The following is a 14,320-nucleotide window of genomic DNA, read 5'->3' on the forward strand; positions in this document are numbered from 1 at the left end:
ATGGCCCCCTTCTCCCTCCTGGGAGAAAGGGAGAAATCTATGTTACCCTTTTTAAACAAACCCTGCCTTAGTAATGCTTGCTTTGGGGTGCTTCTCTAAAGTTCAAACTTCAACATGTGGGGTCACCACCAATAACGAGCGGTATCAATAGAAGGAAAAAGTTTCATGTTCAATCAAGCAGAGAGATGAAAAACTGTGCTCTACATATACAATATGAATTGTAATGCATTCTGCTATTATATACAACAAATTAAAAATTTTTTTAAAATTAATATTTATTGTAGATTTCAATACAGCCAGAAGGAAGGATTTTGAATGTTTCCAACACAAAGAAATGATAAATGTTTGTGAGATAATGGATAAAGTATTTACAGATTTGATCATTTCATGTTGTATACAGATATTGATATACACTCTGTAAAATGTATATGATTATTTTGTGTTCTTTTTTGGGAAATTACATATATGTATATGCAGATTTTCAATTATCCAAAAAGATGGATCTTTCCAAAGGTTTAAGAGACACCATAAGTACAGATACATCTGTGAAGTTAAATATATGTAGAGCTGACTCAGGACACATTTTCACCTGTAGCTCTTCTTGAGAGGAGGAGGAAGAAAGCCACAGCTAGTTCATGACACAATTTTCATAATCTCCATGGAAAGTCTTTTGGAGAAAGGTATTTGGGTGACTTGTTAAGGAATGGGACAAACTTGTAACAGAGAGGAAAAGGCTTCCCTTTGAGAATGGTGGCAATCAGAGCTAGGAGACAGAACTAGGAGACTAAGAGGTTGAGGGGATGTTTGTAGGGTTTGAGCAGAGATTATGCTAAAATGGGAAGGGAGGGAGAAGTGGCAGAGGATGGTACAACTAGGATTTAAGCAGGAGTTGCATTTTGATCAACAGGATGAGTCTCCATCTGAATATGTGTGCAGTTTGGTTTAACTTGCATCTCACTAGGGCTGAAGAGAGAAGAGTGGAGGACAACTAAAAGAGCATTCATTCCCTAAAAGTAATACAGGTAGAAAACATATGCTTTAGGGAGCTTATGAAAATTAAAGAGATTAGTGAAGAGTCAAAAGGACTCAAGATTTTGGTTGCAGCAATCAAGGTCTTAAACAGAGACAAGGGGTTGAAAATTAGGACCAGGATTTATCCTTTACCAAGTTTCACTGCAGCTGAACACCTGGCACCAAAGGATATAAGACTTTGGGAAGTAAGGAGAGTTTACAGATTGGATAGGAAAGTAATTCACACACAAACACTGTGATAAATTGACCACAGTTGGAACCATTGCTGAAGGAGAAGAGCTATAGGTATGACTCTGGAGATATGGAAAGGAGACAATCTGGACGGGATGAATCCTTAGAATTTGAGACCAGATGGGGTGTGCACATGCAGAAGGATCTGGTTTTGAAGAAAGCTGACAAGCCTAGAAAGATACTATTGATTTTGGCTGAGAAATTATTTTGGAAGACCTCAGAGGGTGATTTGGGTTGAGTGGCCGGGCCAGGAGCCAGACTGTGGGAATTTGAGAGAAAAGAACTGAAATTGTGTTTTCAACATTCTAATAAATAGCATTTCAAGAAATGTATTTAAACAAGGAGAAGTGTAATCATAACTTTAATTTATGATAAAAACATGCAACCCAGGCCAGGTCAAAGGATATTCATCTATACTCCAAACTAATTCTATTTGCAAGCAAAAGCAGTTCCTCATTCCATTTCTGCATAGAATCAATTTTGTCCCTGTATTTCCTTCAATAATGCTACAGTGTAAACATATTTGAAGGGTCATCTTTGAATCTATAGCCATTGAAACCTAGATAATAGGAATTGCATGCTAAGAAATAGGAATTGAGAGCACAGGGATTATTGAGGTGTGTTCAGGAAAACTAAGAATTGATGTGGGAGTCCGTGGAAGGTGCAACAGTATTGATTTCAACATCTTTTCTAACATGTTGACATCTCCTTCGTGGAGATTTTTGTGGATTTTTTTTTTAATAGCAAAAGATTTTAGTTTCTCAAAAAAAGATGTGGATTGCTCATATGATTGATGGAACCCTGGTACTGTATCCTCCAGCCAGCTTCACACCACTGCCCCAAGATTATCTGCTCTGCCTCTGTGACAGGGCCATTTAGGGCAACACACCTGAAGATCAACAAAATTCTGTTCTATCAAAGATATTCATTCAAAACTAAAAATGAAAACATTAACTAAATCTCTTTTTGCAAAAGGAGTTTCAGAACTCAGAAGGACCTGGGTGTTTCCTGTAAGTACAAAATTTTTTATCTTCTTGTGGTTCAGGTTTTATAATTGTTTTTAATGAAAGAAGCTCTCTTAATTTTTTTAAATATACAATTTGTTCCCCCCTACCCCTTGTTAAAAAGGGTGTTGGTGTCTCTCTTTTTGGGGGAAGAGGTGGGCACTGGACAGGCGGAGGTCATAGAAAACTTGTAAATATTCTGCCTAGTCATGGACCTATGAACAAAATTTCTACAGAAATATCAAGAAAAAATCTAATGTAATTATAGCATGAAAACATATAATTCCATTAGTGACGCTCTCTGCTTTTGAGGAATGTTCACTGATGCAAGACAACAAAACCAAGCTCCACACTCCTCTGCTGTTTCTGATGATTTCTGCCCTAGAGATATATATTTCAGATGGGAGTTCAAAAATATCTTATTTTAAAAGGTTTTCCTTCTGGAGGCCAGGTTGGTGAGACTCATATCCTACGATTTGATTTGCCATTCTTTCCTTCTTAAGTTTTCAATAAAATGACTGAATCTCTTACATTCATTCCTCAAATTCTTAGCATTTACAGATCGGATTTATGGGGATGGGAGAAACTATGCAGTTCCTCTTTGATTGTTACTTCCATCGATTCCATGATTCTGAACTATACAACTTTCTATGCTACCCAAGCAATGATAGGAAAATCCATGAAGAATGTATTTTGTGCATCTGATAAGCATGCAAACGAATATAATTTTTTTAAAAGAATGCAAGAATCCTCTAACAAGCAAGGACAGCATATGGCACAATGAAAACTGTGTTTGAGCACTCCATTGGAATGCAATCCCATGGCTCTGGGAGGGCTGTTCGTTTGTTTTTCAGGCTGTGGTGATTCCACATCACACACCCTATTGCAGCCAGCACTTACTAAGCATTTTGGCAAAATACCATGTGTTAACTAGGTAAGTTTAAGTCTGAGGTCTGTCAGAGAGTGAACTATTTTACTAAAGCTTACGGACTGCAAGTACGTTAAAGGGAAGTACTTCTTCAGCCACACCAAAGGCTTGATACAAATGAGCCAAGGACACTCATGCCACGCCAGGAAAACCCTACCAGTCAGAGCTGGTGGGGATCTGATTTCTAGAGAATGCCTGGTGAGGGTTTACTTTCAAATATCTCATTTTACTCTTTTTTTTTTTTTTTTTCCCCTAGCTTTCTAAGTCACTGGGACAGTTAATTCTAAGTCAGCAGATTACAGTGCCGCTTTTTTTTCCCTGAAGGACTCACAGACCTATGAATTTAAGGAGGACAACTGCATCTGGTGGGTGTAGCCTTACGTCCTGTAATGTTGGGCACCCTCTGTCTTGCCAAAGCTCTGTGGAGGACTTGCCAGCGCCTGCAGTCTTGCTGTTTTATCAGGCATCTGAGAGTGAAACATACTTCTGGATGTAACCCAAGTTTTAAACAGAGATGTTTGCTCATTTTCATTAGATGTTTGTAGAATTACGGGCACCTTATGAATCAAGAGTTGCTGCTTTTTTTTTTTTTTTTCTGTTTAAGTGGAGTGAGTGTTGAGTTTAGGATCTCAAATGAAGTGATAGCGAAAACTTGGACAGAGGAAAAAAGTAGAATAAAATGGCACTAGCAGGGGTTTGCGGAAGCTCTGATGCGTATTAAACATACGTAATAGTTCCAAAAGTTCAAAGTGTCTACACCAGAGTTTAACACGGGGCAAACATGAACTCCTGCCAATTTATCCTGTGTACTGCTTTATCAAAATATTGAAACTATTCCAAAGACATTTAATTGAATTCGGAGAGAGAGAAAAAGAGAAAGAGAGGGAAAGAGCGAGAGGAAAGGAAGAGGAAGGTGAAAAATTTGAATAGCTGTTGGTCTTTTAAATGTGTGATTCTGAGCCAGATGTCACCAGTGTAGAACCAAGCAAGGATCAAGTACGGAACTTCTCTAAATCAAAATGCTAACGCCTATTAGCCATGTTAGCGCAGAGCATAAATTGGAGCCAGACTGTCTGTCTATGGGCCTCTGCCCTGCATTGGGCCATCAGCTGGAATTCCTCCTCTAGGGACACTCTGTAAAAATATCTCAGGAGAGGCAGCAATTATGTATTTTTAAAGAAACAGAGGGAAGACTTTTTTTTTTTTTTTTTAAGATTAAGCTCTTGGAACACTTCTTGCTTTGGGACACAAAGTACACTTATAGACTTGCATGCATAGAGACAGACCATGTGCACACTCATCACGGAGGGTGGAAGACAGCCCAGCTCCACGCACCAAGGTGAAAATTACTCCTGGAGTTTTTTAGAACAAATGAACTCTTTAAATATGTGGTAAAAGAGGAAATAAAATTCAGACGTGGATCAGGAGGGAAGCTTTGCCATTGAGATATTTGTCTGTGATGAATAAATAGTGGGCTTAAAATTCTTAGGAGGAATTGGAGAATGGCTTCCGGTACGTTTCTTCACTTATCATATATTCACCAAATGTCTAATATCTGTTAGACATTTCAAATTCTGAGAGCCAAAAAAAGCAAAGACCCTTCCCTTGTGGGGTTTATATTGTTACAGGAAGAGACACTTGATAAATAGACAAAGACCAAGTAAACATAAGCATTTCAGGTGGCGATGAGGCTCTCTTGGCAGAGGCCGATATGTGGTGCTGGCTACCAGGAAGACAATGCAGAGAAGGTCCCTCTCAGCAGGAACAGAGGCCAGGAAAAGGTGAGGGAGATGGCCAGGCCCAGAGTGACATCGGGAAGGACACAGAGTTTGGAGGTAAGCATGCATGAGGGAGGAAGAGCACAGGGAAGGGAAGCAGGTATTTCAAGAAAGAGTGAGCCCTCACCTGAGTCAGAGGAACAGCAGAGTCCCCAGAAAGAAGGCAGAATCACAACCACATGCCCTGCCCCGCAAAAGAAGCACTTTCTATGGCTAGAAGGTGGTTCCTTGAACTCTGAGAGTCATTTTATGGCAACTTGGAAGTGAACAGGGAAAAAGAAAAGCAACTATAGGAGAATATGGCTCAAGAGGCCTTTCTTCTGACAGGAATATTACTGCATGTAATTGGTGGCAGAAAACATCCAGGAGGGGGGCCCCTGAGCCACAGAGGTCATTTCAAGAGCAAACCAGAGCACAAGAGAGCCACAGGAAGAAGGCAGAGTATATGGCTACAGGGCAGAAGTGCAGATTTGGTGGTTACAAAGATCAGGGAATCATTTTCTGTTTGTTCCTTCTCCCAACCTCTGAAAAGGAGGAGGTTTGTGTAGAATTGAAGACCTGAAGGGACAGTAGGCATGACATTGTCAGCCACGAGAGTTCATGATGCCAGTACCCACTGGAGACGTGCGGCCACAGGCAGCTGCTGAAGGACAGGTAAAGTCCAGCATTTGGCAAGATGACTCTGGCAGAGAAGCAAAGGGGTAAGGATAGAGAGTCCTTATGCAAATGAGGGGTTACAGTGATACACAAGGACTCCATGCCGGGAGACAGGTCAAAGACAGGTCTCACATGACCACCTGTGAGAAACACAGGTGAGGTTTTAGATCTCCTGCTGCCCAGGCCACACCTGAATGTGTAAGGGCAAGGACCTGCATATCTGTCATTTTAATTAGAAATTCCTCTCTACACATAGGACAAAATCAGCAGGGGACCTTTGTGGGACCCTCTGGGGTTCACAGAGCAGCAAAGAAAAACGCGCACTCATCACGAAGGCAGACTCACAATCACATGCCCTACCCCCCGCCCCCCAGCACCTGAATATAAATATATAGCTTAACAAGACTGCCAGGTGATTCATGTTGACATATTTAAGAAGGCCAGGTCTTATAGTTCTCATGGCAAAGGTCTAGGACAGGTAAGGAAGACCATCGCTGGCATGACCTCTGGCTTCCCAGAAGTTCAGGGTCTCCATGCCTTCAAAGGACTGTAGGACTTGAGTGTCATCAGTGAGTAGAACAGTGGCTTAGTGTGATATCTTGGGGACTAAACTTCTCCAGAGTGAAGTTATGAACTGAGTGCATTTGCCCACCTTCATCTCCAAAATGGCTACCTGTGGACTTCCGGAATCAAATGACCCTTCTGTCACCTTCTTAGTCACGTTGACAATTACCTACTAGGGATCTGGAAGAGGTTAAACACAAGCTAATTTTGCTCTGGATTAAGAGGCTTTGTTCACAGCCCAAGTGTCCGATGTGAGCAACCCACGGGCAACTGAACAATAGTTATTACTAAGCAGTCAGAAGCCAGGAAAGGGTCAACACCCAATTTACCTACCACCACCAGCTTCTGAGATTCCAGTCAGAAGAAAACTCAATGAATAAAACTCGTGAAAATTATTAAAATGATACTGGAGTAAATATACTTCAAGGGGAATCACAGCAATAATACCTAGCCATTAGCATAGCACAGTACTCAGAATGAAAGGAAAGGTTGGTTGGGGAGACAGACCATGGAGGAAGAGCTAGGAAACACAGGGCTGAGATAAGAAGGCAAGGGCAGAGATGGTAGAAACATACCCAGCCCAGGAAGCGTCGGGACACAGGAAGAATAGTGGTTGGTAAATTGGAAGAAAGACATGAAAGGCTGGGTGAGACATTAATTAGGAAAGAAGGATGGATGATAATTTAAGGAAACCTTGGAGAAGTTAATGATCCCCCCATCTCCCCAAGATATGAGACTGAATGATCATAAACAGAGATAAAAGGTCTTGAAAACTTCAGAAGATCCTTTTTTGAAGGTTCTTCTAGAAGTTTGGGCTTTTAATGACCACTCTCTAGTATATTAGTTTCAAGTTAAAAAACTTGAAGACCCTTTCACGATCTTCCCCATGCTTGTTGGACACAGCAATAGCTTGATAAGGGTGGGCTTAAATAAAAGTAAGACATCTGGCTTTAATAATGCTATCAGTTAGTGCCATTCAATCCAACAGATCAAACCCGTTCTCAAAAATATATACTCAACATAAAGCTCTGAAAGAGTCTCTCAAACTCCTTCAGACAGAATTGTAGAAATGTCACTGTCCTTGATCTGACTTTAATATGTGTATGAACCGTATTTACACATACCCTATACACATACAGCATGCATATACTATCAATCTCCTTGAAAAGCCAAGAAATATACTATTGAAGTTTTGAGACTTGAAAATTCCATATTCATTCATTTAATATATACTTTATATATATTTAAAACTACACTGTAGCCACTTTTGTTATAATAGTGTGACTTTTCCATAGCACTGAGCTGGGTACCTCACATCAAAGGTTAAAATAACAGATACAAATAGAAGAAGCAAATTTCCTTAGAAAACAAACAACTGCCAAAATTTCAGGTTTACTTGGAACTAAACAAAACAAGTTAACACTTACTGAATGTTTATTCTGTGGTAGGCGAAGTGCTGAGTTTTAACATAGTGACTCATTCAACCCTCATAATTAAATAATTACTTTTACTGTTCTGTTCATTTTATACAAAAGATCATGGAAACTTATAAAGGCTACCCAAAGTTACACAGGTAGTAGGAGGCAGAGCTAGAACTTGAACCCAACTCTATTCTCCTCCAAAGCTAAACCTTCCAACTATTATGCCTGGAAGGGGTCGTGGGTATGGCATTAACTCTGCTATAAGTCACTTGATTAATTCTCATGGCTCCCTAATAATTCCCACAAGTCATAATTATTTTCATGACAATTCTGCTATTTAGATATGTGAGTATGTATAGGTTATTTAATACAAAAGTAATCAATTGATTTACCCAGATGAACATATCACTTCCTGAGTTCTGCCCCTATATAAGACCTAGTCTGAAATGAGCAAATAGTTAGAGGAACTTGAACTTTTATTACATATCATAAGGCAGCTGTCCACTTTTCCTTCAGTCTTTTCTCTGACCTGGGTTGTTTCCCTTGTCTCCTTACTATGGAAAAACTTCAAAAAAAAAAAAAAATAATAGCTTCAGAGCACATGATACATTAATGCTCCAAAATAAACCGAATCCCTAAAGCACAATTAATTTAGCTTCCCCCTTCCACGAAAAAAAAAAGGAATCACTGCAACTTAGGTAAAATAATGTATAATTAATCAGGGAATAGGGGTAATCTTCACAAACTCTAACAGATGATGGATGACTCCTGGTCTACATCCTGTCAAATTTACAAACTCCTATTTTAGATTTTTGCAGTGATGAGAACTGTACGTGCCAACTGGTGCTCAGCTGCAGAACCCATTACCAGCCTCCCAAGCAGCAGAGCTCAAATGCTCATGTCCTTCATTTGCCATTTTAGTGCACATCCAGGAATAGTTCTGCCTGGAAGAGGGAGTGTTGACAACCGACAGAGTTTAAAAGTGATAACATATTAGAAAGATCCTTGGACAAGTCACATTATTTTCAAAACTATTTTTTTAAGTTAATACACAAAAGTCAGTTATTACAAGATGATTTATGAGTACAATGGCATTCCTAGATGATTTTGTTCCCTGAGTTTTATTTTTATAGGGAGGAGAAAAAAATGAGACCAAAAGGGTATAGAGATTAAGACCATGTCAAACAGAGGGGAGTACCAACTGACTGTGCCACTTAAAAATTGTGTAACAAAGTATCAATGACATAGGGAGGTGGTGAAAGCCAGGGACATAATGCATTTAGCAGGATACTTGGTGAAGTGCCCCATACGCTGAGAGGTCAAAAATGGTACTTATTATTACCCACTATTGAAAAGTGGGGGAGAGAAAAAGAGACAGCCAGGTAGGTGGGTAGGTGTTTTAATTTCTGGCCAGGGTTTTACATGGTTGGTGTGTACATCCTCCAGTCCTCTGTCCCCATATTTTAGCCCATTGCAGTACCCTTTTGTGTACAGTGAGAGTAAAAACTGACCTCCAGCCTATCTGAAAACATCTGCCTTGAGTCATTTCTCATTTGGGGAAAGAATGTGTATTCTTACTTAAGTTTCTCTGACAGGGAGGTAGATGATAATTTTCATAGCCAAATATCACTTTTATATATTTACATTATTTCACTTAATCTACACAGGAACTCCAGGGAGGAAACGGACTACAAACATATTCAATGAAATGGGTTCAGAGGTCAAGTGGCTTCACTTGGGCACATCCAGGAACATCTTCTGACATCTAGCTCAGTGCTCCTTTAGCAGACAGCCCAGGCTCTGGAAACCCTTTGCAGTGATTGAGAATAGTGGGGGAGGGAATTGGCTGTGTGGGAGAAATGAGATCTCTCTAGTCCTCCACCTGTTCCTTTCACCTAGAGCTGCTCTGCCCTTAGGTGTATTTTGTATAAAAATGCTCTGTTTGGTACATTATGTGTATACAGTGTTCTCTGGGTTAATATTCAGAATATATAAAGAACTCAAAAAACTTAACCAAAAAACCCTAATTAATTAATTAATGAGAAAATTAATTAAGCAGACACTTCTTGAAGAAATACAAATGACCAATAAATATTTGAAAAGAATGTTCAGCATCACTAGGACCTAGGGAAATGCAAATCAAAACAAGAGACTTCATCTCACACCAGTCAGAGATGGCAATCATCAAGAATGCAAACAACAGTAAATGCTAAAGAGGATGTGGAGAAAAAAGGAACACTTTTACACTGTTGGTTGAATTGTATATCAGTGCAACCACCATGGAAATAATTATGGAGGTTCCTCAAAAGGCTAGGCATGGAAACTCCATTATGACCCAGCTATACCACTCCTTGCTATTTACCCTGAAGAATTAAAGTCATTATACTACAGCAATACATACATATCCATGTTTATATTAGCACAATTCAGCAGCCAAAATATGGAACCAGCCTAGGTGTCCATCAACATATGAATAGATAAAGAAAATGTGATATATATATATATATCAAAGAGTTTTATTCAGCCACAAAAGATGAAATTATGTCTTTTACAGGAAAATGGATGGAGCTTGAAACCATTATGTTAAGTGATATAAACAAACTCAGAAGGTCAAGTGTAGTATATTTTCTCTCATATGTGGAAGCTAGAGAGGAAAAAGGAAAAGAAAGGTAGGGGTGATTACATGAAAAACAAAGGATGATCAGTAGAATAGAGAAGGGGACTAGGTGGTGGGAAGTGGTGAGAAAGGGGGAAGTGCTGGGAGGGATATTGGCCAAATTACATTGTTATATTGTGTGCATGTACTAACACGTAACAACAAATCCCACCATTATTACAACTATGATGAGTCAATAAAAAATGTGGAGGGTCATTCATTAACTAATTTTAAGCAGAAAGAATGCTCTGACTAAAAAATGTGAAATATCACAGTCACATAGCAAAATGTTACATTCTAAACATCACATAGTAGAAATAAAATGGAGCTAAGAAATGGAAAGGACTGGGGATGCATAATAATTTCAAGCATAGACAGTTTTAAATTATATAAATATTCCAGAAATAATGGCCCTGGTCACTTTCATCATGAGCAGTGAAGAGTCCTGAATTGTCAACTAATCACCAAAGTGACCTAATTTCCATCAAGCCTCAAAGTCTTTACTGAATACATTAGGGAAACAATGGATTAAACCTGATTAGAGAGGACTCTTTAAAACTCTCAGGACTTTTTAGATGATAATTTCTACTGAACAGCCATAAAATTTAAGCATCTCTCAAATTAATTTGACCATAGACTTTCCTCCAGACTACAAATTAACCTTACCCAGAACTACTTTTGTCAAGGTAAAAGTTTGGAAAATATTCTAGTAGTTCTCAAAAAGTGGCTCAGGATCACCAGTTCTCTGGAAATTTGCTCCAAATACAGTATCTCAGGCCCCTCCCCAGAATTACTGAAATGAACCCTAGGGGCAGGACTCAACCTATCATGTTTAACAAGCCCTGCAAGTTACTGCAACTCACACTGAGGGCTGAGAAGTACCATTCCAGCCTAAGCCACCACCATATCTTACACACTGTAGCTCCTACATGGTCAATGTGTGTCCACCCTTGTTCCTTTAAATGCCATTCTCACCTGGCAGATGATTATAAACCATCAAGTCCCAACTCTGCCTAAAACCCTCCAGTGGCTTTTTATTACAACTAATGAAACTCCCAAATGCCTTACCACAGAGGACAAGACCTACCTGCCCCTGTCCTTGCCCATCTCTCTACTTGCTTGTATGGGTCTCCCTCTTGTTTATACTTTCTAGCCTCACTGGACTTTGTATTCATGGAACACTATCTCAGGGTCCTCTGTGTCCCCACTGGGAAGCCTTCCCCATTCTCCCTCTCCCCCTAGTCTGCCTGGCTCCTTGTAATTCAGCTCTCAGCACCAACGTTGCCCCTCTAGTCACACACCCAGGTCACTCTTTATATGACCCAGATTTATTGTCTTCACAGCAGTTGTTACTACCTGAAATGATTTTATTTGTAAGCTCCAAGAGTGCAGGAAGCACATTTGTGTTAATAATTGTTTGCTAAAGGGATACAATCTATCCAGGAGCTTTAGTTTCTACTTTACCATTTTCACTTGCCAAAGCCACTCAATGTCCTCTCTGTTCCCTCTGCAATAAGCCCTGAGCTGCATGTGGTCCAAGTTTCACAAGATGACCTGATTTAACATCTCTTCCTAAGCTACATCTCAATAGGCCAAGTTAATAACATCTTATTGGCTAAAAGGCAATATCCATTCCCTCATCAACATTCAGGGAGATGTCAGTAATGACTTTTAGAAAAATGTAAATAATAATTCAACAAATTAGGCAACCTAAATTGCTTTTCATGGAATTCAATAGGGCATCTTAAATTTTGATTAGGAAAAAAAGCTTTAATTTTTTTTTTCAATTTTTATTTTCTTAAGTTGCTTTGAGTAAAAACATTGTTCAATATGTTCTTGGGGTAGGTCCCAAGAACAGGGACTTGTCAAGAGACTGACCTGGTTTCCAGCATGTGTGCCAGCATTTGTTATTCTGCTACCTTGATCAAGTTACTTAAGCCCTCATTATCCCAGTTTCCTCATCCATAAAACATGCATCACAAAATAAATAAACAAACAAACAAATAAATAAATAAAAGATAGCAAAGTAACTGTGAGAATTAAATGGGATGATGATGTTTCTGAAAGTAACAAACAGCAGCTACAACATTCTTGAGCGCTAATTCACAACCAACATTCTGCTAAACCCTTTAAATATGCTAGCTAGCTCTTTAATTTTCATTTTCCAGTAATGATGTTATTCCCCTTTTATAGACATTAAGACTCAGGATTAATCAACTGGCCAGAGTCAGAAAACTGTAAACATTAAAACGAAATTTTCAAATTTAGTTCATCCAACTCAAAAGCCCTGGCCCTTAATTACCACCATTGCCTCTGAAATGCCAGAGGCCGACACACATGGTGAACGTGAAGTTATCTTCTAATAGGGCACTATTAGAAGAGCGCTATTGCTATCTGCTGCACTCTATTTCATACAACATGTCTTTAGCTTTACCTCTTAATGGGAAAGAATCTTAGAGTCTGAGAGAAGGTAATTAAAATTAGTACAATTGAAAGAAGAACTCACATACCATCTGCATGGTATGTTGCTATTTTTACTGATTCTGGGAAATGCTCTTTATATATTGCATTCCTGGTGGATAAATTGTCTATGCCACATGGTGTGTTATAGCGGGAAGAACATAGCTTTTCTCTGGAGTCAAGAAGTCCAGGGGTCCCTGGACTCATCTGTGTCACTGGCTGGCTGTGCAGCCATGTGCCCATTTTAGTGACCTTTCTGAGTATGTTTCCTATCTACAGAGAGGGAGAACATCCTAGCCCTTGGCACTGTGTGACACCCACTGTGTGGAACATCACCAGCAGTAAATAGTGGTTAGCTCCATTCTTCCCCCTCACCTTGCTCTGCTCTTTAGGTATTACTGCTGGTTTTTCTTTTCTTTTCTTTTTTTTTTTTTTTAAACTTCTGGAAGCATGGAGAATGTTTCTATTTTGGATTTGAATAAAATTTCTAGACAACACTTTGAAATAATAAAACATGGACATGTGGATTGCATAGCCAGGTGGTCATCCAGGGAGGGGACAGGTTAATGTAAGTGATGTACCACTGCTGGGAGAAGTCTGAGAACTTTGCTTTTGGAATTGTTCCGAAAGCCAGTTTATGAGTCAGCTGGGAAAAGCAGCTTCACTGCTCTATAGCAAAAAAAAAATAAAGCAAACATATATAATGACATTTTTACCATGCTCTGTATTCATTGTGTTGAGTCCAAATGATATTATTTTTGTAGAAAAAAATTCCCCCAAAAGAAAGGAGATTTGATGTAAGAAAATATGTTCAAATTTTAAAGGTTATTAAAAAATATGATCTCCATCCCTGACTTGGCATAAGGAAAACAACATGGACATCTAGGTATAGCCCCAAATGGTGACTATTTTGAGAAGACCTTTATTTAGAGCATGCATTCAAGGTAGATTATTTATTTTAAACACTTGTCTTAATATGAAACTTAGCTGTACAAAAATATTGCAACGAATTCAATAAGCCTTACTGGCTATTTCCTATAAACCAATGCTATTTCAGAAGAAATCCTTGAGATTATTTTTCTGAAAACATTTTAAACTGTATACTTACTCCATAAGTAATAGTATTTGGAGTGTGTGTACCCCAAATTTGTATAATTTACTTACACATTATATTCATATATTGTAAGGATACTCATGTGTAGTGCTATGGTTTAGATAAGTGCTCCTCAAAGGCCTACAAGTTAAGGCTTGGTTGCCAGACAGCCTGTGACACTGTTGAGAGGTGGTGGTGGAACCTCTAGGAGGTGGTGCCCAGTGGGAAAAAGTTAGGCTATTGGGGACATGCCCTCAAAAGTGATATTGGGACCTTCACCCCTTTTTTCTTTCTCTCTTTGCTTCCCAACTGCCACGAGATGAGCAGCTTGCTCTACCACATGCTTACTCCCTGCCATGATGTGTTGCTTCACCACAGGTCAAAGGCAATGAAGCCAAGTAACCATGGACTGAAACCTCTGAAACTGAGAACTAAAATAAACCTTTCCTCTTCTTACAACTTGATCGTCTCAGGAATTTTTGTCACAGTAATGGAA

The 14,320-nt window shown here is 39.2% G+C and overlaps 1 protein-coding gene across 9 annotated transcripts in view; it reads right to left on the reverse strand.

Moving 5' to 3' along the window:
- Eya4 (EYA transcriptional coactivator and phosphatase 4) overlaps positions 1 to 14,320 on the reverse strand; it is a 263,432-nt gene that overhangs the window by 20,364 nt on the left and 228,748 nt on the right. The window lies entirely within an intron of this gene.

Source organism: Ictidomys tridecemlineatus, chromosome 8 (assembly GCF_052094955.1).
Source record: "Ictidomys tridecemlineatus isolate mIctTri1 chromosome 8, mIctTri1.hap1, whole genome shotgun sequence".
Taxonomy (NCBI): domain Eukaryota; kingdom Metazoa; phylum Chordata; class Mammalia; order Rodentia; family Sciuridae; genus Ictidomys; species Ictidomys tridecemlineatus.